The sequence below is a fragment of the Equus asinus genome, chromosome 3 (assembly GCF_041296235.1).
Source record: "Equus asinus isolate D_3611 breed Donkey chromosome 3, EquAss-T2T_v2, whole genome shotgun sequence".
Taxonomy (NCBI): Eukaryota; Metazoa; Chordata; class Mammalia; order Perissodactyla; family Equidae; genus Equus; species Equus asinus.
Window position 1 is genome coordinate 99,623,212 of NC_091792.1, and position 25,330 is coordinate 99,648,541.

Below are 25,330 nucleotides of genomic sequence, written 5' to 3' on the forward strand. Positions count from 1 at the left end.
TAGTAAAATTTTATGTATGTAAACATCAGAGCAAGTATTTTTCTAACAAAAGGGTCCATGTCTCCCATCAGATTTTCAGAGATTTATGACCTCAAATTTTTAAGTACTGTTGATGAAGCCAGATCAATTAGTCAACTGAAAACATCTGAAAACTGTCTCTACAGAGGCACTATCTCAAGTTTGCCAAGTATTGGAACAGTGTTGTACTTAAAGTGTCTGGGATAATGGGGGCAAGTGCTAAGCTAAATCTGTAATGGGCAAGTCACGGTTGCATCACCATTATTTTCCAGAGTGGATTTGTGGTAAGCCATGGCCAGACCTGCTAGAAGCCTAATAGATAAAGAAGCAATTCATATGTGAAAACACGTAGCTGTGGCATGGCTAGATTTTCCTTAGATAACAATGAGACTGATCCTTGAGTGTTGACATTCTAAGCATTAGAGATGGCAATGAGCATGCCCTTCTGAGCTCCTGACTCCACCAAGTAGTCTTGACCCCAAACCTTGGACATAACTCTGGAGGAAATGCAGAGGCCGCTGGGGGCCATTTCCACACACTCATACCCCTAATCTCACTGTGCCCTTTTTACTGCTTCTTTCCTGGTTCAATAACAAACTGAAACTACCAGCAAGCTTAGACCAAATCTAAGTCATTTTCATACCAGACCATCCTTAGGAACAGAGTCAGCCAGCCCCAGGCAGCTAGGCAGAGCTATTTGGAGATTGCACTTGACCTATTTTATCACAACTCAGTACTCTCATAAATATTTCATAAATATCTGTCATTTCAAAAGCAAACTTACAGTTTAGCATATCAATAGAAACACCGATAGGGTTCACTTCAATAACTGTAGCTTATCCTAAAAATTTCTTTAACTTATCTAGAGAGAAGCAAAAGAAAATGGGCTTCCCAAAAAAGAGGCCAAATTCAAAGGAAAAATGTAAATACGGGAATATACTTTGAAATATCTGTCTTTACTAAGTATTCCTAAACATTTACAAATTGTGCCCCTACTGACCACTTTTTACAACATATTTTAATGGTGAGAAAAAATAGTGAAGAACGTGTTTTCCATGGTTGAAAGGATGATGTAATGCAAGTTCTACAAGGAACTCACCAGAAACCGCTAAGTACCCAAGGTTTTAGGGCACCAAAAGAAATACTTAATTAAAACAAAATGAAATACTTAATAAAAAATGGATTCATTAAATGAATAAATAAATGATTCAACCAACAATGACTTTAAATGTTGATTCTTTAAACGACAGCTCAGTATCCATTTCTGGTAAAAAATAAAGCTTTCTTGGCTAAGACAAACAACAATAACAAAAAAAACTATAAAATCATGTTGGATTGAGGTTAGGATGACCAGCTCTTGGTGCGCTAGTCTCTCAAAGATGAAGATCCTTACTTCAAGAACTAAGAGAAACAGAATCCAAACAAAAATTATTAGCATACTTTATAGAGAAAAGTTTTAGCTTTGTATATAAATGTGAGTTTCTCATCTTGGAATATATATTTTTCTCTCAACTTGTTCAGTTTATAGCTAAGAACAAAACAAGAGGTCAAGTATAGTAATGGGTAAGAAAAACATAAAGGAATATATTTGGCAGTGCCAAGTCAAACAGACATTTAGAGTCACACACGTATCAATTCTTCTATGGGAATACAAAACAGCAGCATTTTCCATTAGCTTTTTCACCTCCCAGGTGGAGGATGTGGGAGCCTCCAGTACTTGGTAACCTACGTGGAAATGCACATTGGAGGTGCTTCCTCCCCTGAAAAGAATCTCTTTGCTTTCTCTGAAGTTCCTCTTGCACACAGCTGAGTTGAAGCTCAGAGAGGTGCAGTGTGGGACAGAGAAAGGGAAAAAACCCTTTCTTCACACTAGCACTGCTCTGAATGCGGACCATCTGTGCCCCCAGCTGGAGCGCCGGCAATGGTCTGGCACTTGAACCACACCATATTTACAGATCTAAACACAAATGGCTACTGCCTGATTGTTTCATGATTCATTAGTCAGACAAGCTCTCCTCTCCCGCCAGCACAGCTGTTACAGAGTAAACCTTTGTCACTTAATAGGCCTGATTATTACTTTCCATCAAAGGTATTGATCTGTGTCACCTCTACTTAAGGGAATGGGCGAGAAGAAAAAGGGGGGAAAAATGGACCAGGAAAACATGAACATGAAGAAGGAGGGCAAAAGAGGGACATTAGGCGAGATCAGCAACACTGGCTTCCTCCCTTGCTCTCTCCTGCGTGCCCTGAATGTCTGGATGCGTGTCTTCGGCTGAGGTGACTGACTTTCTCAAGAAGAGGAGCCATACTTCACATGGTGTGCAGCCCTGAGCTCCCCAGACCACTGCAGTCACAGACGCTGACCACACAGATCATTGTTCAACAACGGGCACAGGGTGAACTGAACCAGAAATCTGTATCAATTAATAAACGAAGCCAGTGTGCAGATCAAATACAGGCTCTGGAGGGAATTTTTTTTATAGCTCCTTTAATTATCTCCTTTTGTTTAACAAATACGGTGAAGCTATAACCCCAGGCTGTTCCCTGACTGTGTCGCGCAACATTCGCCCAGGTTGAGAGGTGCTCCTGTCAACCGCCAGGCGGGCTCGGCGGGGAAGAGCGCTGGCTGGGTGCGCAGAATGCCAGCTTGGCACCCTGGCCAGTGCTCTGCTTCTCTCTTGCTTCTTTTTATCACTTTCTTCACTTTTTCCTTTTTTAAAAAACTCAAAGGAACAAAAAGTGAGAGGATTTCCTGGAAGGGAGGAGACAAAGAAAGGCTATCAGAAACTACACCACCTCAGCAAAAACCAAGGTAAAGATTCCACCAACATAGCCACCATAACAATTATTTGGGAAGCCCAGAATTTTAGAAAGGGAGACCAGTGATCATCTATCTAATATCCTGATTTGCCTACAAGCAGAGGAAGCCCAGAGAGGTTAAGAAGCTTCCTCAAACAGCTTTTTGGGTGGGACAGCTGAGTCTAAAAGAAAAGTCCTCTGCTAACGTGTTCAGAGCTCTTTCCATTCTACTAACCAGCCCTCCAAATACCAAAATCTCAACTCAGACAGCGATGGTGTTAACTAACTTTGTAGTTCCACAGCCTTATATAAGATCAGATCATAATAGGATGAGACCTTTGTTCATAGCTTGTAGATTAGCCTCAGTATACTCACACTTTTGTAACTATATCACAGAAGAACAGTATTTTCCTTTACATAGTACACACATGTGGATGTGTAGATATCACACACAAGTAATCCAATGTAGGCATCTACACAAAATGGGCCTTGCTTTCACAACCACTTAACAGCTCTAGTCCTCTGAGATTCCATCATAGGCTGGTTCTCTTCCCTTTGCCTCCATAACATTCACTGCAATTGTTACCCAAATCTGGTATATTAATGAGACCTTTATTACTCCTTTTCCCCAGACCTCACCCTCCAATTGCAAGCACACTGTCATTCTAGTTCACAAAGTTCAATAGCCTTGCTAAGTACATCACTGTTTGTTTTATGGTGCTCACCGTAGGTGATGGATTGACAAGCCTAGACACTGGGACCCTCCATTTATGTGATTGTCAATAGAAGCAAGAGACAAGGTTCACCCTGCCAACTTGATCCATTCAGAATTAAAGGGGATGGTCAGAACTCGGTTTGCTTAAGTTTCTGTCTCCAAAGACTTTATTAATGAGTATAGCATTGAGAAATACCTGAATGAGCTGTGGCCCTGGGGAGCTGAACAAGCCCATTTCATACTTATTTTATTCTCAGTAGGCCCTTGGCCACGGGTAGGATGCTAATGGCTTGAGATCACTTCTGACTCAGCCCAGATTTTAATCAGCAAACTGGCAATGAAAGACCCCCTGTCCCATTTCCATGTCTATAGTTCTCCAGGTGGTTTAATTGTTCCACTTGATATCCATGTCCAGGGCCATCTAGTCTTCTCCCCTGCTCTGTTCCCAGTTCCCAAATGGCAACGGGAATTTTAGTCTTTGGAGCAGAATATTAATGAAGCATGCAGTGTATGTTTTGGTACCCACAAAATTTTTTTTTCAAAAGAAATATCCTTAATTCTTTCATCAAAAACAGAATTCAGATTTGGAAACAAATGAATCTTACTGATAGCCAACTTTTAGCTTTTGAGCTTTCCAAACCAGAGTTCCTTTTTTGTAAGTTATGTCTATCAGTTGACAGGACCAATATGATTTTACATGGGCACAGTTTGGCAAACAGGAACTCCACATAATATAGTGCACTTGAAATTCATATAAAAAGAAAGCTGTCAGCAAGTAGAAACTGATTAAAATAAAGGACATTTGTTCTTAACAGGGGAGGAAAATCAGCTTATAGCCATAAAAAGGAAACCGACTGGCAAGAACTCATGTGAAAATGCCAAAGTATTAAAAATACACTTTGATGTTTTCTCTGTTTATATTCCACTGGATAATTTGACTTCGAATCTAAATATGCATTTTTCTCAGCATATCAACAAAAACGGACCTTACCTAGAAATCTATATATGGTGACAACAGCATGTGGAAGTATCCTCTAAAAAAAACGATCTTTAAAATGTTTTAAAACATATGACAGATGGTTTATTACGCCTTAACGAATTTTGGTGAGGCAGGAAGTATAGGTATACTACCTCAATTTTACCAACAGGACAACTAATGAGCTAAGAGGTTAAAGACAGAGAAAAATCACGAAATAACATTTACAAAGCCCCTACATGTGGGGAGTCACTGTCTGGAATGCAAGAGAGCTATTGGTTAGAACTCCAAGACCTACATGATGGTACACAAAAAGAAAAAAGAACAACATCAATGTCATTAGAAAAATTGAGTCGAAGGTCTTATCAAGGCCATTGTCTTTAGAGAAAGCCTGAGAGAAAATCCATTTTCTGGCATCCAGTGGTGGTCACATGTTCTACAGGGAGCCATGCAGAACGGGGCCTGAGTCTGAGTACTTTCTACCCAGAATATAATAAAACATATGTGCAGTCAATAAAACAATGTGCCTTTAAAAATAGTCATAACACGGGGGGCTGGCCCCGTGGCCTAGCGGTTGAGTTTGCGCGCTCCGCTGCAGGTGGCCCAGTGTTTCGTTGGTTCGAATCCTGGGCATGGACATGGCACTGCTCATCAAACCACGCTGAGGCAGCGTCCCACATGCCACAACTAGAAGGACCCACAACGAAGAATATACAACTATGTACCGGGGGGCTTTGGGGAGAAAAAGGAAAAAATAAAAAAATCTTTAAAAAAAAAATAGTCATAACACTTGTTCTTATATAGCTACATTATTTAACTAAACATATATGGAACAGCTGGGACTAAAACCCAAAAAGTACATATAGCAGATTGCAATGAAAACCTACGGTTGTATTTAGTTACCTACGTATTTTAATTTGGTGCATGCAACCAAAGCCAACGGTATTCAGGGTTGGATGATTGTGCTTTCTCGCTCCTAAAAATGTCAACACCTAAATATGTTCTGGACAATGCCTTTTTCTTTAAATATTTTTTCTTTATTTTTTTCTGTATTTTTCTTCATAGGGTGAATATTCGCAGAAATTTTTAAAATGCATTGTATTTATATTTCTCATCTCTAAGTGTAAAGCCACCATAGTGCATCCTAAAATGTGTCTAGTCAATGTGGTATAAATCTGGATTATAAAATAATAAATGAATGAATGAATGAATAATAGCCAATACTTATGACTATGTGACAGTCATGCATATATTAACTCATTTAATCATCAGAATACCCTATACATTAAGTTCTACTATTATCTAAATTCTACAGATGAGTAAACTGAGTCACAGAGAGGTTAAGTAACCTGGCCTACAACATATAGCTGGTAAGTGGCAGAGCTGGAATTCAAAACCAGGCTGTCCGGCTCCCAAGTCCACACTCTTAAACTAAAGTTTACAAATAAAGATAACTCCAGAAAGAGAGAAAGGTAGGAAGGTAGGAAGGAAGGAAGAGAAAAGGAGAGAAGGCAAGAAGGAGGAAAGAGAGGGAGGGAGGGAATAAGAAAGCTTTGAAAAATTAGTCAAAAAGAGGGGGGCAAAGTTTGCCTTTATGATGCAATGGGGAAATCGGAAAAAAATGCTCTTGAGGGATTAAAGGAAGTCTTTTTGACAACTGGAACAGGCTTTTTTTGAAAGAGAGGGGTTTGATGCCAATTGAACCCCTCTATGACCTTGGTGGAGGAGAAATGACTGCAGATTCAGGCCGTCTGTGCCAGCTCTCAGGGCCTCCCTTCCAGGAATGCATCCATCTGCCTCAGCATCCTGAACATTTCAAACACTGCTCCTCCCTGCTTGGACCTAAGAAGATGTCAAGGGATGAGAAACCCGGAAACCTAAAATACAAGCGTAGCGATGCATGGTCACTTGGCAACGGTGAGTGTGCTTAGCTTCATGCCAAGGAATGGAGCCTGCCTTTTTGCCAGCAGCCCAGACATTCTGCAAACAGACGACACAAGCAGAAGCAGGGGCACAGAAGCAGAAGGGATCTGTCCAGCAGAGGAGAAACCTTCCACACATTCACGGGAAAAATACAGAAGATAAGAAGAATAGATTATCACTGATGGTAGCAGCAGTACGTCTGCGATGAGAGAAAGTATTTGTAACTCAGTGGTAATGTGGACCATATTATCTGGGAACAGAAATATCATGTAATGATATGTCACTCGGTGAAATCTTGGAGGCGTAGCCCACAAAAAATAAAAAGAGACCCCAGTAATTGGTTTTCGGAGTTAGGTAGAGCTGGAAATGAAGGCTATCAGAAATCTTAGCATAGATGCCTCAGAGTTCCAAGGTTTGAAGGAGCTGACGGTTTGTTCTATTTTCTTTCCATTTCTTTTTTTTTCTTTGTTACATTAGGTACCTTGGGTAGCCTCCTCTGGTGTTTAGAGAATAGAAACAGACTTGATAACCCATGTGGACCTTTTTGGAACATTTCACATATATCTTCGTGCAGGGATTTTCAAATAAAGCTTTCCAATAAATTATGACCTTGAACTTCTAGATAGTGATGTTTTTCATTGTGGTAAATGGATCAGAATGTTGAATATAGTATTAATAATTAATATAGTTACCATTGAATGAATGCTTACTACGAGCCTTTCAGGCACAGTATAAGGGCTTTATGTACATCAATCCTCACAACAATTTGAGGGAAGTACTGTTGCTCCATTTTACAGAAGAGAAAACTGAGACTTAGAGTGGTTACAGGACCAGTAAAAGGTAGAGCCAGGATTCAAACCCAGGTTTGTGTTTCTCCAAAGCACTTGCTCATAAAAGATGGTGCCTTAAGTACGACATCAGGAATCTTAAAATAACTACACCCAACCAGGTGTCCTGAGGTTTACCCTCAGCCCACCCTTGGCTAGGTTGGCACACGTGACTGCTTGAACCTTCAACCCTGGGAACGAGCAGGAATGTGACAACAGTGCGACAGTAGGAGTAGAGCAAAGGGCATTAGACAAGATTTGAGAAGAGCTGGATTGTGGACCTGCCTCTGCTTCTAATTCTCAGCTCCCTTGGGCATGTTCTCAAGCCCTCTGAATCCCTACAAAATGGTGGAAAGGAGATCTGCTCTATCAGCCTCACCATTGGATGATTAAAGGAAAATATGAAGCGCTTCAGAAATGCCTTTTTTTTTTAAACTTTATATACGTAAGATTCTTAGATTGTAACTCTGGCTTATGCAGACTCAACCGCTGAAATGGAAGTCAGTGCCTTCCTTTATCACTCCTTGCCCTCAAACAGCAGCCACAGCTATTAGATTCTGCCACGAAAAACATTCTCCCAATGCTAGAAATTGTGGAGGATGAGCCTGAGCAAAATGACTATACATCAGGTGTAACACCAGCCTCGGGGCAAAGACAGAAAGGAATCAGTGATTCCTGAAGTGCCCTGTGTCACTTATAAAGGACAGAAAGGAATGAATATTTCTATGTTTTCCTAATGCCTGCTGTTGAGATTAGCATGTGGTGAATGCAGGAAAACCAAACCCTGTTGCCTTCTGACTGCATCGTGAATACGGCATATATCTATGAGGGATTCAAAAATGCCGAGGCCTACCAAAATTCTGTTTTTGACTCCAGTTTCAAAATTATGTTGTCTTTCTTCCTAGAAAGCTGCAAAATCAGGACTCTTACTAGATCCTGTGGCTCCATGGCCTTTGAAATTGCATTTAAAAGGAGTTCCAAAATCCGCAGATTCCTACCAAGGTAATTATAATTTTCAAGTATTTAACTTTTTGAATTAGGAACTCTTGAAAATCTGATAAAAGCCATGGATCCTCTCCCTAGATAAAGGCCCACACATACACACACACACACACACACACACACACACAATTGACTGTACAGGAAGGAGCCCACCCAGGGGCCCTTAGGGGTTGATGAACCCCAAAGTAAGAACTCAGAGCTCACACCGGTTGGTGCAGGTCAATACACTGCACTACCATGCTCGGCCAAGGAGTGAAGTGGGGACTGCACTCCATCCCCTGTACCACTCACTAAGCCCTGTGGTATCTTCCCAGAGGGTGTGCTGTTTTCTAATTTGTGCAAAGGCGCCTTATAGTGACAGTAGTGTACTGGGACCAGCTCACACCAGCTGTCAAGCTGAGCCCATAGTGTGCATCTCCTCCCAATCCCCCATTCAGTGACAATCACATTGGTAACCTGAAATCAGTCATGGTGGGAGTATTCACACGGAAGGAAATTATACAAACCCTACAGAGAAGGGCTGTCTCCAACAAGAGAACCAGTTGTTAAGATTTACCGGTATCTCAGTGCACATGGGCTAGTAGAGACCCTGAGAACCTCTGTCCTATATTATGATGGATTTGAAATAAAAGGCAGAAAACATAATCTTAAAACCTACATCCCAATTTCCTTTCAGGCAATACCAATTGCTTTTAGATCAAGGGCATGTGGGCCCTGGCTTGTTTTGCGCAAGGACTTAACAGCTAACAGATGCTAGAGAAGGTATTCAGAGAGGGCCGCTAGAAAAATTGGTTCCCATTCAATCCCAGATGAGTCTAAACATAGCATCCAGAGCTATAAACCTATGTTTTAAAACACCTGCAGCATTGATAACAGTAACTGCCAAAAGAACCATTAAGAAAACAAAAAAAGGATGGCTGCATACAATTTTTAAGAAAGGGATTAGAGGGAGGAGGGCGAAAGGGGTGATGAGGCACATGTGTGTGGTGCTGGACTGTAATTAGTCTCTGGCTGGTGAACGTGATGTAAACTACACAGAATTCGAAATACAGTACGATGTACACCTGAAAGTTATATAATGTTATAATCCAATGCTACTTCAATAAAAAAATTAATTAAAAAAAAAGAAAGAAAGGGATTAGAAGGAAGAACGATGGGGGAAAGTAAATCTAAAGCCCCAGCACTCCTTGAGATGCCTAGGAAGAAAAGCCCTGCCCATAGCAGGCATAAATTATTGTGGACTGATGTCAGGTTTCTTCTGCAAGCTTTTGAAGAACTGCTCTTTACAACCAAACACTGTTGTGAGCTGAGACCTTCTCTTAAGAAGGAAAAAAAAAAAGTCAGGTCAAACAATTGATTCCAGTTTTGAATTACAGAGGGCTATTGATTTTTCATTAAGGTTCCCGTGCTGCTCTCCAGAGGAGGGAGAGAGAGGAGAAAGTAATTCATTGATCAGAGCGGAGGGCCATGTTCATTTATTGGCTTTCTGCCACTTACCATTATTCCAGATTTTAAATGTATATTGAAGTCAGTTTATTTTCATCATGGCTTCCTGTCACCAGAAATGTCTCCCAGTAACTATTAGTTCAATCATCCTTTCCTCACAATGGTAATGAGTGATGATAGCCAACATGATCTGGATTCGTGGATATTATTCATTGGACAGCAGCATTGCTCCTCCCAAGGCTCTAGTTAAGAATCTGTCAACACTTTAATAGTCTAAAAGGCATGAATAGGTTGAGGATTTTTTTTAAATATATTTGAACAAAAAAAACTGTAGCATTTTTACCATATTTTTAAAAAATACCATATTTATTATTTTTTTTTTAAAAAAAGAAAGCTTTCCTGGAAGATCCATGGTTTTTGATCTATCAATGATGATAACTTTAGAGACTGCAGGAAACCCACCCAAATCAGGCATCATGTACGTACACCAAGCCACTGGAAACCAATCTAGAGAACCATCAGGCACATGTAGAATAATTCAGGCATTCCACATGCACCCTAATTTTGTTTGCAGAAACAATCTTTAATTAGTCTGTACTGTCTTGACTCACAGTTGAACTTCTGTTTTACATATTAGCAGACTGAGGCCCTGAAAGACTGAGTCACTCAGTATCACCCAACAAAGTGGCAAAGTGGGGATTAGAACCCACATTCCCCAGCTGCCAATCACTATTTGTTCCACAACACCATGCTACCATTCTAATAATCTATCCTCTCAATTCATGTGATATTTATAATGCACAAAAATCATAAGATGATGTTGACTTTAACATCAAGTCCTAGAAATGCTGCTAACGATTTTTTCTTTTTCCCCATCTAGAGATAAGACCCTATTTCCCACTAAGTGCGGCTTCACACCTAGTTAAGAAATCAGCTGCCCACATTTTGTAACGTGAGTGACTACTTGCCTCCCAAGGGTTCTGAATCTCAATCCCACCAGATCATCTGCCAAGGGGCTCATGTATAGTAATGCTTCTGGTGCATTTTCCCAACACCTTGTGAGAGGTGGGAGGAATTCTCCCATTTTATGGATGATTTGGCCAAGGCTACAGGGGAAATAATTTACAGAGGACTCAGAATTAAGCCTTCTCACAGACAAGGTCTCTTTCCACTACACCACAGCTCCCTCTGGTGCTGAAATTGACAGTGGAATCTATTAAACACAACTATATAAAAAAAAAAACTAAAAGATGTATACCAGTAAATCGAGCTGGGAAATATCACAGAAAAAACATCCCATTCAGAGAAGCAATCAAGAATATAAAATGCCTACAAATAACTATGAAAAAAAATGTGTGGAACTTACATGACTAAAACCAGACAACTTTACTGAAAATGTAAAACAAGATCTAACCAAATGAAGAGACACAAAATACTTTAAATGTGTCAGTTCTTTCCAGAGGGAAATTTTGGAAAAAAGCATGACAAAATTATTCTAAAATTCCTCTGGATGAACAGACAACACAAACACAAAAGGTATTTTGAAAAATAAAAACAATAAAGAGGCACTCATTCCATCAAATATCAAAATGTAGTTTAAAACTTCAGGATTTAAAACTCATTGAGAACCTGTGAAAAAATCGACAGATCAATGAAACTAATTAGATGGCCATGAAACAGACTGCAGCATATATACTAAAGGAAACATCAAGTAATCAGAGGGAAAATTATTATATATTTACAATAACTAAATTGGATATTCATTTTACAAAGTACATCAAAATGTATTTCAGATGAATTAAAGAGTTAAATTATTTTTTCTTTTTTTCTTTTTGAGGAAGTTTAGCCCTGAGTTAACATCAACTCGCTAACATCCGCTGCCAATCATCCTCCCTTTGCTGAGGAAGACTGGCCCTGAGCCAACATCTGTGCCCAACTTCCTCTATTTTATATGTGGGACGCCTGCCACAGCATGGCTTGATGAGCGGTGCTAGGTCTGCACCCAGGACATGAACCCTGACCGCTTAAGGGGAGCATGCGAACTCAACCGCTGAGCCACCAGGCCAGTCCCAAGAGTTAAATGATTTTTTAAATGCTAAAGAAACAGGAGAAAATACAGATAAATATTTAACTTATGAAAGTTATTATTGGAATAAAACCAATGAAAAATCATAATGGAAAAATAGATTTTGCTACATTAAAATGTAAAATGTCTATTTAAACATCACAAATTACAAAAATTAGAGATGCAAGTCACACAGACATACAAAAAACTGTTCAACCTCACTAACATCCAAAAACACCAATTAAAATAACATCTTTATCTACTGAATTGACAAAATTGTTTTGGATAATAATAATCAAGGTTCTGGTGAGGCAGATACTATCATACTACTGATAGGAGAATAAATTGGTAATCTTTCTGAAAAGAAATATACCATTATGTTTCTGGAGACTTTAAAATACATTGAGAACTTCTGGCCCAGAAATTGTATTTCCAGAAACCTAGTCCAAGGAAATGACCAGTATGTTTCTAAATAAGATATGCATAGAAACATTAATTATAAGAACCAAAAAATGGGAAATAATCTAAATAGAAATAAAGGAAATTTTTAATTGGGTAGAACCATATAATAAAGTAGCACAAGGACACAAAAATCATGTTTTGAAGGATATTTAATAATATGGAGAAATGCTCATTCACAAAAAGAAAAGTCACTGTGGTTCCAATTTGTATAAACTGAAATAGCAATGGGAATGAGGAAAAAGGGATGAACAGGAGAACAATTTAAGATTTAGAGTAATAGGGTAGGACCGAATCACTAAAAGGGTGTGGAGAAATAGGGATGAGTCAGGGATTATTCCCAGGACACTGGCTCAGGTGGGCTGAGTGGGAGAGACCATTGCCAAACTAAGCAATACACATGATAAGGTCAAAACTTGACCTGACTCTCTCTAATATAAACACAAACATTATGCTTTAAATCCAGTTCTTTTAATCTCATCGGATTTAAGCCCCTACTGCCAGAACACGGGTATTTGAGGTATTGGAGGAATCTCTGACATCACAGACCTTGCACATCTACTCACACTGAAGTTCAAATACGTCAAACTGTAGCTATGTAGAGATTAGATGTCAGGAAGATACTGAAGTTATTGCTGTGTTGAAAGCTCAAGTGGAGGGGTTCTAAAAAGTTCATCATTACAAAAGATAATCTTGACAAAAACATTCAGCAAACTACTAACTCTCTACAACACACATAGCTCCTAACCCTCTACAACACACGTAGCTCCTAACCCTCTACAACACACGTGGCTCCTAACCCTCTACAACACACATGGCTCCTAACCCTCTACAACACACGCAGCTCTTAACCCTCTAGAATACACATAGCTCCTAACCTCCTACAACACACGTAGCTCCTAACCCTCTACAACACACGTAGCTCCTAACCCTCTACAACACACGTAGCTCCTAACCCTCTACAATACACATAGCTCCTAACCCTCTACAACACACACAACTCCTAACCCTCTACAGTACACATAGCTCCTAACCCTCTACAACACACAGCTCCTAACCCTGTAGAATACACATAGCTCCTAACCCTCTACAATACATATAGCTCCTAACCCTCTAAAATACACATAGCTCCTAACCCTGTAGAATACACATAGCTCCTAACCCTCTACAATACACATAGCTCCTAACCCTGTACAATACACATAGCTCCTAACCCTCTACAATACACATAGCTCCTAACCCTCTACAATACACATAGCTCCTAACCCTGTACAATACACATAGCTCCTAACCCTCTACAATACACATAGCTCCTAACCCTGTAGAATACACATAGCTCCTAACCCTCTACAATACATATAGCTCCTAACCCTCTACAATACACATAGCTCCTAACCCTGTACAATACACATAGCTCCTAACCATGTAGAATACACATAGCTCCTAACCCTCTACAATACACACAGCTCCTAACCCTCTAGAATACACATTGCTCCTAACCCTCTACAACACACGTAGCTCCTAACCCTCTACAACACACGTGGCTCCTAACCCTCTACAACACACATGGCTCCTAACCCTCTACAACACACGCAGCTCTTAACCCTCTAGAATACACATAGCTCCTAACCTCCTACAACACACGTAGCTCCTAACCCTCTACAACACACGTAGCTCCTAACCCTCTACAACACACGTAGCTCCTAACCCTCTACAATACACATAGCTCCTAACCCTCTACAACACACACAACTCCTAACCCTCTACAGTACACATAGCTCCTAACCCTCTACAACACACAGCTCCTAACCCTGTAGAATACACATAGCTCCTAACCCTCTACAATACATATAGCTCCTAACCCTCTACAATACACATAGCTCCTAACCCTGTAGAATACACATAGCTCCTAACCCTCTACAATACACATAGCTCCTAACCCTGTACAATACACATAGCTCCTAACCCTCTACAATACACATAGCTCCTAACCCTGTAGAATACACATAGCTCCTAACCCTCTACAATACACATAGCTCCTAACCCTCTACAATACACATAGCTCCTAACCCTCTACAATACACATAGCTCCTAACCCTGTAGAATACACATAGCTCCTAACCCTCTACAATACACATAGCTCCTAACCCTGTAGAATACACATAGCTCCTAACCCTCTACAATACACATATCTCCTAACCCTGTAGAATACACATAGCTCCTAACCCTCTACAATACACATAGCTCCTAACCCTCTACAACACACATAGCTCCTAACCCTCTACAATACACACAGCTCCTAACCCTCTAGAATACACATTGCTCCTAACCCTCTACAACACACGTAGCTCCTAACCCTGTAGAATACACATAGCTCCTAACCCTCTACAATACACATAGCTCCTAACCCTGTACAATACACATAGCTCCTAACCCTCTACAATACACATAGCTCCTAACCCTGTAGAATACACATAGCTCCTAACCCTCTACAATACACATAGCTCCTAACCCTCTACAATACACATAGCTCCTAACCCTCTACAATACACATAGCTCCTAACCCTGTAGAATACACATAGCTCCTAACCCTCTACAATACACATAGCTCCTAACCCTGTAGAATACACATAGCTCCTAACCCTCTACAATACACATAGCTCCTAACCCTCTACAATACACATAGCTCCTAACCCTCTACAACACACATAGCTCCTAACCCTCTACAATACACATAGCTCCTAACCCTCTACAATACACATAGCTCCTAACCCTCTACAATACACACAGCTCCTAACCCTCTACAACACACATAGCTCCTAACCCTCTACAATACACATAGCTCCTAACCCTCTAGAATACACATTGCTCCTAACCCTCTACAACACACGTAGCTCCTAACCCTCTACAACACACATAGCTCCTAACCCTCTACAATACACACAGCTCCTAACCCTCTAGAATACACATTGCTCCTAACCCTCTACAACACACGTAGCTCCTAACCCTCTACAACACACGTAGCTCCTAACCCTCTACAACACACGTAGCTCCTAACCCTCTACAACACACGCAGCTCCTAACCCTCTACAGTACACATAGCGCCTAACCTTCTACAACACACAGTACTCAACTAGATGGTGAGAGGCGTACAACTACATGAGGAAATGCGTTTACATTTCAACAGCTTTTGCCACTAAACATCTTGAGAGTATGAGGAATAGCTTTGAAAGACAGATGTACTCTTTTCACAATCTCCATAAATTATTTAATTAAGCAAAGTATTTATATTTATTATATAGGTATTTATATTAATAAGAACTTAAATTAAGATTTCCCAGGGTTATCACTTCGATTGGATAATCACTGTGCATGTAAATAAAACTGACTGTGGAGAGGGTGTGACAGTTTGTGTGCAACATCCATGCTCAAAGAATTCCTCCAAATTTCTCTAAATTATAAATAAATTCCAGCCTAACTCGACTGCATAAATTATACACTTATGACTCAGTGGTAATATTAATCCTCTCTCCCCCAAAAAACATATTTGTAGGCTGGATAATGGTTTCTTTCTGTATACTATATGATTTTTGGTTCCATTAAGATTAAAAAAAATAACATGAAAAATTAGGACATAGATAGTCCTACAGTGTTCCCTTCCTAAAGTTTCCCTAAAAAAGGATGACTAATAGCTCAAATCCTGAGGCAACAAAACCTAGTGAAATGAATTAGAGAGTAGAAGCCAGCCACACCTAACTTTCAATCCCCAATCTGTGTTCACGACAAGTCACTTAACTTCTCTGAGACTCAGCCCCATGTCTATAATTTGGAGGGAAAAATAACTTATCAGAGTTCCTGTAAGAACTAGAGGTATTGTAAACCATCATCATTAAAGTAATAGTTTACTACTCTATGTACTTTCTGTATATTATCTCATGTAATCCTCAAAACAACCCTTCTATTTTTTCCCCATTTTAAAAATGAGGAAACTGATGCACAAAGAGGTTAAACAATGTGGCCAAGTTCACATGCCTAGCAGAAGACCTGGGATTCAAATCTGGGCAGTCTGACCCAGAGGCGAAGTGCTAAATCACTATACCAAACTATGTCAAAAAGGTACCCTCTAAATGGAAGCTGTTAGAAATAATAATAATAGCTGTTATTGTTGTTATGACTTGCAGCAACAGTGCTGCTTGTCAAAGAGCTCCTTACCAGTTCATGTTCCTGCAAGCAATGCTGTTTTATATTTATTTTCAACCCAGAACTAGAATATCATAAATATGTGTGAATCGGTTAAAAATAACTCCTTAAATGGTTAAAAACCTTACAAATATAAATCCAGAAGCTATTGCACCTTACAGTTCAAGGTAAAAAAGAATGGTTGATGTAAATTGTGCCAGTACACCATCAACATAAAGCATCAGGGCACTATATATTACTGAGCAACCTCCACTTTGTACATATACCTTGATACAAGCAATACTTTTGACACCAATCCCTTCCCATGATAAAATACAGTTTGTAGAGGAGTAATTTCAACACCACATAAAATGGCACCCTCCCACAAAAGAAACATTCATTTTCATACAAAAAAATATGCTCACGGTGTTGAGTAATATAGTCACCAAACACAAAATAAACACAGTTTTGTACTTCCCCCAAAATTGCTATATTTAGTCTCATTTTCCAAATTAAATATTAACTTCTTGCCTACAACAGAAAGTGAATATTAAGAATCAGTTCTCAAAACTCGAGATAACTGCATGTTTTCTCTATGCTCTTTTTTTCCTTGAGATTCATTGAAATTTCTTGGCCAAAATAAACCATAATTCTAAACAATAGACATGATGCTGCTTATTAGCAGCAAATAAATTATTTCAATGTACAATCTCTCTCTCTCACCCACTCTCCTAGCAAACCCTGCATGGATAATAGGTACCTACTATTTGTTGTCCAATTTAAAAAGGCTTTTCATGACCAGTGCATTTAACACACCCTGCGACTAACATCAAACCTGATGTACTTCCATCTAGTTTAACACTCAGCATGTGGCATGTTTCAGACTTCTAAGAACTCCACAAACCATAAAGGCATACGTTATTGCCACCCAACTACGACCAAGAGAAAACATGTGGTGGTGGGAGTTAGAAAATGGTTTTCAAAAATAGAAAATGGTTTTGCATATTTTTAAATCTTAATTTGGTTCCATTAAGGTTAAAAAATTCCACGAGAAATTAGGATTTTTAGGTTTCCCTGTAGTGTTCCCTCTTTTAAGTTTCCCTGAAAAGGAGCAATAATAAGTCTAATCCTGAGGCAACAAAATTTAGCAAAATGAATCAGATCTTGGGAGCCAACCAGACCTAACTCAATAACCAATCAAATTTGTGAGTAATTTTTTGTTATTCTATCCCACAGACCATACTGGTGGAGCTGGGGTCAAACTATAAATAACCATTTGATTTTATCAGTCTGTTCCTCTGACGCACTTTAAAAATGAAAGTGATGGGCCTATTATTTCCCTACCTCTTTCATTCTAACATGAGCATAGGTAAAGCCAAAGCAGATCAACTCTGACCTGGACCATTTTGCTCTGATTTACAGTAACAATCACAACAATTATGCATTTGAAGTCATTGAAGAGTAAAATAACCATGGGGATCAGCAAGCAGAGATATATTTTTAATATTTATTAAAATTAGAAGTTCTTCTCAGCCTCAATCCTTTTAGACCTTGCCTAGAAATAAGAACCTATATTGATTCACACAGTTTTTTCAGAAAAAAAAAAAATTACCAACATTAGAACATTATTTCTTACTCCAACTAAACTATGAGAAGAAAAGAATGTATTGGAAGAGAGGGCAGTCACATACTTCTAGATATCCTGGAAGAAAGCAAGCAGAATTTTTTACTTTATGACTAGTTTATGGTACAAACATAGTTGAAATAACTACTAACTTTTTAAAGAGAGGGCTTTGGAGCATACCACTTGTTGCATAATCAAAAAATTGACTGGCCTTTGTTCCTTGTTCCTAGGAGGGAGACTCTAAATCCTTGGAATTTCCAGAGAAAAAGGAGTGTCTTTGTTATTCACGAGCTCTTTGTCTCATACCTAAATTTATACTAATTAAATGACTCCTGGCAGGACCCTAGATAGCTTCAGGATGGAGGCTGATCATTGACCAAAGAGGATTGGGGTTTTGATCTGTTATATCAGCCTGACCTCCTAACCTCCGGGGACTGGAGATTGAGTTCAATTATGTAGACAATGATTCAATCAGCCATGCCTACATAACGAAACCCCAATAAAAACTCTGGGCACAGAAGTTGGAGGGACCTTCCTGGTTGGCGAATACATTGATGGCACCAGAAGATTGATGCACCCTGATCCCACAGGGAGAGAGCATGGAAGTTCTGCATTCATGACCCTCCCAGAGCCAGCCCTATCTGTCTCTATATTTGATTGGTCCTGATTTGTATCCTTGATAATAAAACCATAAGCCTACATATAGCTCTTTCCTGAGTTCTGTGAGTTATTCTATTGAATTATCAAATTGGCAGGGCCGGTGGAGGGGGGGACACTTGATTTGTAGCCAATTGGTCAGACGTGCAGGTGGCCTGGGGATCCCCAAACTTTCAGCTGGCATCTGAAGTGAGGGCAATCTTATTGGGGACCATGCCCTTAAATCTGTGGTGTCTCATGCTAACTTTGGGTGGTTAGCATCAGAATGGTATTGCAGTACACCACCACTGAAAAAGAGAATGTCCCCAGCAGGTATCTAAATGCCTACATTTTTTTCACTTTAAACTTGTTAAGGAGAACCCAAGGACAGTGTATCAATGATCATAGTTGTATAACTAGAGCATGACAGAAGGAAGAATAAAATCCAACTCTCCAAGGCTATTCTTCTCCCCATAAAGACAGAATGCCCTGCCACACATCATGGAATCGTTCATGCTTCTATCAGTCTAGACTCAGTTTTAATATCCAAAAAAATACATAGGCAAATACTCTATTACAACTCTGAAAGACATGAAGTTGGATACCTGCCTCTAAAGAAGATTGTAACAATGTCCCTGAAGAAATTTGGGAGTAAATAATATACTTTCCATCTTCATATTTCATTAAATACTGATGGGGATATTTGCTTAATAGATAAAAAAAATCTCTGTCTTTTTCATGACCTGGAATTCTTTGGACATATCCATTGACCTCAGATTTGTAGACATTTTCTGCTTCTTCATTTCATTTTCTAATACTAACAATATAAAGTAAACTGAAACTTTATATCACAGACGAATTCTAAATATAAGTCTAACTTATAATCTAAAGTCCTTTAGAGTTTATGTAATGGCTTTACAAAGAGAATCACAATACAAACAAGAATATAAACAAAATGAATTCTTTCATAATGAAATTTCTCCAGTATGTTTGGATTTATCTCTTGAAACTTTTTCCTTTTTTTTCTTTTTTGAAAAGCTAAAGTGTATTAAAAGCTAAGATTATAGTGTAATGATTCTAGGTGTTAGAATGGATCATAATATAAAGCTATCTACGTTATTCCAAAATATAGTCAATACAGAACTCTTCTTCCCATTAGAAATTACTTAGATTTATTTTTGCCATGTGATTCCTCTAGGCAAAAATTTTCTGAATTTTGCATTCTTTATTATTTATAAAGTGCCTTATTTTCTTTCTAAAAGAAAACCCATATATAAATGTTCTTTATTTGGTAAGAAAACAATAGAATTACAAAAACGAAAGAAATCTCAGAAATGAACAAAAGCAAATTAAATGATTTACTCAAAATCAGATGACTAGTGAGGCTAACAAGTGCCAGAATCCAGGGTTTTTGTTACAGAATTTCAGGCTAATCCTACTACATTACTGCTGTTTCCATCATTGGTATTGTAGTCACTGATTTCAAGAGATGCTTAGAAGGAAGCAATTACAGAATACAAATCACTTAGAGCAAGAGTAAGCAAAGAAATTTTGCTACAAAACATTTCATTTTGACCATTTTCAAATAAGTAAAACTTAACGGTAAGACCTGCCAAGTCCGTATATGACAACACAGAAAAAAATGTGGAAGATATCCACCAAATTACTGATAATGAAAAGCTGTATTCGGGAATGGAGGACAACTCTAATGTTTCACCCCGCATATTTTGCATGGTTTGAATTTTTTATAACACCTGTTTTATTGTTGTAATTATGCCAACTTTGAAACTCAAACACTAGTCCTCTGAAAAGATTCTTAAACTTTTTAAAATTGCTTTTGATAATTTCCAAAACCAGGCTGATTTACTTTCACACAATGAAGAATGACAATTAATAAAAAATGCTCTCCTCTCCAGCCACAGCGTGCTAATTTTTGAGACAATGTTTTGTGGATCAAAAACCATCAGAGTAAACCAAATGATACTTTAAAAGTTTCAGAGATGGACACCTAAGGGGTCAGGGGCATTGGCATATTCCATTCTGTAACTAAGAAGCACAGACGCCATATCTCTCAAAAGGGTATAAACAGGAGACTACTGATTCAGTCACTATACCTTGAAAAACTAGGACCAAAGGCAAAAGGGGGGAACTTTTAAATAAGATACTTCTCAACACGGCTAGTAGGACTATAACCTGTATGACTGAAGATGTTTAGGGAGAACATATGAGAACTCAATCTAAACACAAAAAAAATGCAGATCAATTTACATATAAATCTGTAACAGGTTATAAGAGGAGTTAAATACAAAATAAATGTATTCTCAAAGTTTAAAACAGCCTGTGCCATTTCTTACTTAGGATCTAAGTACTTTTAAAAATGAAAAAAAAAATCCAAAACAGAGTTAAAATAATTGTAGTTACATATAAAATGCACACATTTGACAAATTAATAGATTCAGCAAAAACATACAACAACATAACTGGGTGAGTCACAAGACAATTTAAGATTTAAAAACACATAGGATAGTATAGGTATTGATGTCTGGTAATGAGACAAAAGGCTAAGGTTTATGAAGAACACTCTTCAATCCTGTCAGCACATCTCTGAGACTGTATACAACTGATCTTAAAAAGTCTAACGTGGGGCCTTTCATGTATGTGAGATCTGAGCCCAGAGTGCGCCCACCCCACCACTGTGATAGAGTTTGGCTTACATTTACTTTTGAAGACTACAATAAGACTCTACAACAAATGTCTGTTAATGTCCCTGACAGACAGAGAATACCACATTAGATTAACCATGGATCAGAAAGATTTTAATATCTATGCTCTTAGGTAGACATTGTTAATATGACTGTCTAGGCACAAAAATTTTTGAGGACTTCACTGCAGTGTTACAAATTCTATCTCTATTGCCTAAATCTACTTTCTCTGTTCTAGAAATGGACTAATTTTAATATTCAAATACCAAGGACAGGCATTCTGATGCTATGGTATCAGGATCAAATAATTGCAGCCACCATGTACACAAGCAAGCAAAGATGAAACAGATTCAATAGATGGTTGTCTAGTGTAGATGAATGACTGAATATCTGAATAAACAGAAGAAATAAAGAACAGAGAGACAGACAGAGAGAAGAGAAGGCAAGAAGGAAAGAGAGAGCAAGCAGTGAGCAGTGCATTTGAGTGGGACAAGAAGTCAAACTGGATAATTTATGCCTAAACCCATGGGTCTTCCAGAGCACAAGGCTTGAAAAGCCCATATTGGACATGAGCAGTGTGATTTGGTAGAAAATGTGATTGATTTAATGTCAGAAGACTTGGCTCTAACTAGCAATGTGACCTAAGATGAGTCACTTAACCTTGGCCTCAGTTTCATTTTTAAAATAAAGGCATTAAATTAGATTATCTTTATATTTCCTTCAAAATCTAATATAGTGTGATTCCATTTCTCTTTTTGCTGTGTAGCAATTGTAATCAAATCAATGGACAGAAAAAAATCTCTGTAGATTATCAAATTAATGAGGATAAAATGAAATCCAAGATTTAAAAGCTCCTTAAAAAGTATTACATGTTTTACAAGTGTTAGTTATTATCTCCATTATTAATACGAAGTACCTAATGTAGAAATTCTAAAATAAAATGTAGATAAAATTTTCCACATATCTAAAAATGAGGCCATGTATTTCTAAGTGTCAAATTTGATATTTGCTTTTACTTTATTATATCCTTTTTCAAATCTCTACTTAGGGTTATTTTGAAGCTCCATAATGGAGTAAGTCATTTATGTTTATGTTTACCTTTTCAACTTGATTGTAAGCATCTTCAGAGCAGGAATCAGTTATTTGTCTATGTACACCTAAAACAATGTCATGTGAGAAAATATGAATGAAAATTTCTTAGAAACTGTAAAGAGCTACACAGATTTCACATTCCCTATGAACTACGAAGGGCCATATAAACCGCCTTGTAAACTAGAACAGAAAGACAAAGAATAAGTGCTCAATGAATGTTGGTCAAATTTAAATTATTTGAACAAAAGGATTTGGGTTCAAAAAGTTGTGCAGGAGAAGGGCCAGCCCAGTGGTGCAGTGGTTGAGTTCGAGCATTCTGCTTCGGCGGCCAGGGTTCGCCAGTTTGGATCCCGGGTGTGGAACGTATGCACCGCTTATCAAGCCATGCTGTGGCAGGTGGCCAACATATAATATAGAGAAAGGTGGGCACGGATGTTAGCTCAGGGCCAGGCTTCCTCAGCAAAAAGAGGAGGATTGGTGGCGAATGTTAGCTCAGGGCTAATCTTCCTCAAAAAAAAAAAATGTGTAGAACAAAGGTGTTATATACATAACAATCAGTCTACTGATGAACCCCTTTCAGCTTTATTGCCAAGAGCTTGTTGGACAAGTTTTGAATCAAAAAACAAAAGGAAGGATTTAACCCCATCTCTAGAGTCAGAATCCAATAAATATTAATTTGCCAAAGACGTCTAGAATGGATAATAATCTGGTATCCCTGACCTTAATAAGAACTGTAAAAAGAACTCTATAAGAAAAAAAAAAAGTTAACGAAAATAGAAAAGAATGAGAAAAGATACATCGTGCAATAAAGGGCTAAACAACAGTCATTCTCTATTTTATCAACTGCCTCATCTGTGTCTCTGTAAAATGTCTAAAAATAAAACAAATGGAATACAATTCATTTATGAGCACTACATTCCATACTCTTACATTTTGCCACTATACCAGTATTACAATGATGTAAATCTGAATCATTTTGCTTACCATCAACATAAAATTCAAACAGAAAAAAATTGAAACAGAATAAAGAGTTTCAAAAAGTAAAACTTTTTTTATTTACACAAACTCAGTCTCCAATCTATTCTTTCTAACAATCTCTGATTACACAATTTGGTGAAATTTATGTGAGCTTTTTTTATGTTACCAACCTCCTCCCACAACATTTTAATCACTACAAACTTGAATTCCCTCCTACAATATTCTTGCAAATTCTTATGAGTCCTTTAATTGACAACAGTCACTGGTTGTTTTTCTTCCTTCCTATCACTTTTAATTCATAGTCTTGCTGTTACTGGCCTAACTACAACATCCTTTAAAAAGAAAAGCAAAAGAAAAAAGTAGGCGACTCTAAGATATTACCATAAAACACTCAGTAGTAAAATTTAACACACTGAACACTTTCACTAGTAATTCTAATATTTTCCTACTTCTTTTATTGAGCATACTTGGGTGTTCAAAGCAATTTGCTAACAAAATGTCTGTTACAGTTAGACACAGTAAGTTAGCCTATAATTAGGAGTTATAGGACCTCACCGGGCTTAATTGGGAATGCCTGACTTTGATCTGTTTCCTAGATGAAAGAAAGCAACCTGCATTAGGGGAGAAGTTCAAAATGTCAACTGGTAGAATGCACACAATACCTGGGTAACAGCAATCAATTCATCAGCAACCTCTTCATCATGATGACTTTGTCAACTGTTCATTAGTTTCTCAGCACAAACACTGCAGATAAATATCAAATCATAACAAATGCCAGCTATTACAGAATAGGAGGGACAGTGTAAATAAGACTTCCAAATAAAAAGAGGAATGTATGAAATATAAAAATTTAAATCTTTTCCTTTTGATAAAGTCTTCTAGATGCTACAACCTCAAAATCTCATTTCAACAACTTATAACAAATTACCAAAGTATTATTATTATGTTATTATAGATTATAAATCATTATTTTATTTTACTATATTATTATTAGAGTATTATAGTATATCATTGTTTTATTATTATAGTATTAGTATTATTATTATTGCACTATAGTAGTATTATACTAATTACTAGTATTATTATACTAATTACTGGTAATATGGTATTATTAGTGCTGATACCATATTATAGTATTATTATGAATTATATTATTATAATTATTATATTATAGCATTATCATTACTATATTATTACTACTATGGTATTATTGCTACTATATCATTTATTATTATTACTAATACTATCCTGATGATGAACCTTGTATTAATGCTGTTAATCTTTATCATCGTCATCATCATTGTATCTAAAGGATGCTCCACTGAAAGAAACTCAAAATAAACGGAAATGGTACCTCTAAAATGAATAGATTTTGACAGTATATCCTTTAAAATTATATTCATAAACTGGTTTTGGGAGGTTATTTTTAATAGAAAATACCCCCAATGAATTTAGTATGAAGTTTAACTTGAAAAACATTTTAAATATAATTTTTTAGGAAACATCTTTACTATTAAAACCTACAATACTAAAATTCCTAATTAGTCTGATTATCTTCAGTTTTACTTAGGTCATTGCTCTGATCTAGGTCCTGTCCACCATATCATCATCACAAAACAGCAACACTGTCCACTTGATTAAGGAAAAGCATACAAGCTCTGAAAATTTAACGAGCTCTCTTCTGTAAAGTGAGTCTGAAGGACAAAGTGTTGTTGTTATTGGGTGTGTGTGTGTTTGTGCATGCTTACAAATGTTAACTGACAAACATTTAGTGCTTATTTTCAAACTTACAAAACAAAGACTTCTCAAGTCTCTATGCTTAGAGGGAAAAGAAAAAACACGGAATGTTTTAATATACAAATCATCCCTAAATTTCATTTTAACCATGG